The sequence below is a fragment of the Schistocerca serialis genome, chromosome 8 (genome assembly GCF_023864345.2).
Source record: "Schistocerca serialis cubense isolate TAMUIC-IGC-003099 chromosome 8, iqSchSeri2.2, whole genome shotgun sequence".
In the NCBI taxonomy this organism is placed as follows: domain Eukaryota; kingdom Metazoa; phylum Arthropoda; class Insecta; order Orthoptera; family Acrididae; genus Schistocerca; species Schistocerca serialis.
Window position 1 is genome coordinate 527,363,347 of NC_064645.1, and position 2,489 is coordinate 527,365,835.

Below are 2,489 nucleotides of genomic sequence, written 5' to 3' on the forward strand. Positions count from 1 at the left end.
CTTGTATGCCTTCTTGTCTTTCAAAATTACAATAAAATATCATGTCAACGGTCTTTACACTTCTTTCAATTAAAATCATCTATAATTTGGTGATTGTTTTTTTTTTAATTTGGTTAAAAGTTTCCTGTTGTTCTTCATTATCAGATAATTGAAACCTCGTAAGTTTTTCTGATAACATTTTTGCTTGATATCTTGATGTTTGTCTACTAGAAGCTTTTTGAATGAATCCCCTTTATTAACAGAAATAATTTTACCCTCAGATTCATTGTCAAAATCTATTAGCTGTTGCTTCTTAAGATTAGAATAATTTTTCATATTGTTTGTTTTACAGATTTGATGAAGTTCTTTCAAGGATTTGTTACTCAAGTCGTGATCATATCATTCTTAACTTCTGTTCTGTTGATAAAAACAGTTTACCAATTTTTTCTAAATTTAGAATAATATTTTATGTTATACTTGATAAAGTTTATTTATTAATTTTTTACTCAACTCGTTATTGTTATGATTGTTATTAATATTGTCAAGACATTTTACAATGAGATCAATTAAGTGACTTTTCCTACATTTATGATAAGTCTTTTTTTAAAGTTTTGGATTTTGGTTCTGCCTTCTTTGTTGTTTATTCATTTCTTTCTTATTAAAATAATCAAAAAATTCTAACAGAGCTTCTCTAATAACATTTGAGTACCATTTCCCTTACAACATTTATTCTAATTCTTTTACACTCAGTCCATAGTTTCCTTGAGTATAATTTTCTAATCTCTTAAAGTGCTGAGGTTTCTTCATCATTCCTTTTCCATCATAATTATAGTAAAGGAAATGTGATTTCCAATTTTAATTGTAAGATTTCCTGCTGTAATGAGCCTTTGAAACCTAGGGTTTGGATTTTCTTACATCCAAGAATATAATTTACTAGTTGGGAGATTTTTTGGATTAGAAAATCGGAAGTTTTGAAATGGGCAAGTGAGATTTTTTCATTCTTATTTAGAAAGAATTAAATTTTGTAGATTTGAAAAATTTTTAGTGAGAAAATAAGAATTTAATTTTATTCAATATAAGCAATGAGGCATAATGGTTCTTATTTATAAAGAATAAAATTTATTAGATTCAAAATTTTTATAATAGAAAATGAAACTTTACTTTGCAATACAGACAAATGAGAAATGTTGAGTTGTTCCTTGAATTCAATTCAGATATCGTTTATTCTAAGTTTTATAGATGGCTTTGGTTTATTCATCATTTCTTGTTTCTGTTGTATTTAGGTAAAATTAAATTTTTCGATATGGGTGAAATGGGATTTTTTGGTTGGGAGGAACTGGGAGGTTATGTCTTTGATCAGAAACCTCGAAATTTATCTCAGATATGCTCTTTGTCCTAGACTTTTCTTGGTCATACTACTGGTATCTTCATTCATTGGTGCACTCATGGTATATGCTTCTAAAATGCTTCCACTTTTTACCACCAAGTGAGAATATGGCGCTACTAGCAGTTGGATTGTAGAATGTCGCTTGGTTTTTCATGTTGCTTTCTGCTGTGAAGTGACTGTTGCTGTTAATGGTTAGGATGGTTGTTGTATCCCGTACAAAGTGCAATTGATGTTGAGAAAAAAGACCATGTATTGTTGGTAAAGTTGTTTGATCAGATCGTCAGCAATAGCAGCGCTGTATTTTGGGGATATCGCTGATACTGAAGAGGTCCTAAGTCAATAAATGGTCTAAAGAATACGACACCAAATTTGAAGAGACAGGCGTTTTAGGTGATGTAGCAGGGAGAGACAGGCGACACATTCATATGGCGGTTCTTAATAAAGCTGCTGTAGCCATAGCTGACTGTTCAGCAAGTGCCACAAATTCTGCAGATCAGGATGTGTCAAGGGAATTTTATCCACTGTGGTAACAGTTCTAATGATTTTCCAACACATTTTACTCTGGTATCACTATGACAGTTGGAGGTGCACCAAATGAAGCTAAAATATTCTACAATGCCATGACTTGGCCCTTACATTTTTGGCACACATGGAAATGGAGAACGTGTGGCATGGCAATATTTTATGGAAGGAAGAGGCACGTTCTACTCTGTACAGTGTAATTAATGCAAGGTAAGGTCGCATATGGAGTTAAACTCCGTCACATGTTGTACAGGAACAGCCATTGCATTCAGCATGTGTGACTGTGTGATGAGGTTGCACAAGCATCTTCAATCTCGATTCACTACGATATGAAACCTCACATACCTTTTAGGTGAACTGTGACATGTGCACATTATAAGGACACCCTTTTTGAACACGTGTTTTCAGCTTTGTAAGAACGCCACTGTGTCCACATTACTATTTTCTAACAACATGTGAAGATAAAACATGTCGGTTACCAGTTGGAAGATCTGCCTCGAGACACCTTCGATAATGACCACATCATCTCTAGGCAATTTGAAGATGTCTGGCCCTCCAGATCATCTAACCTAAATCCGTATGGCTTCTGATTCTGGGGATA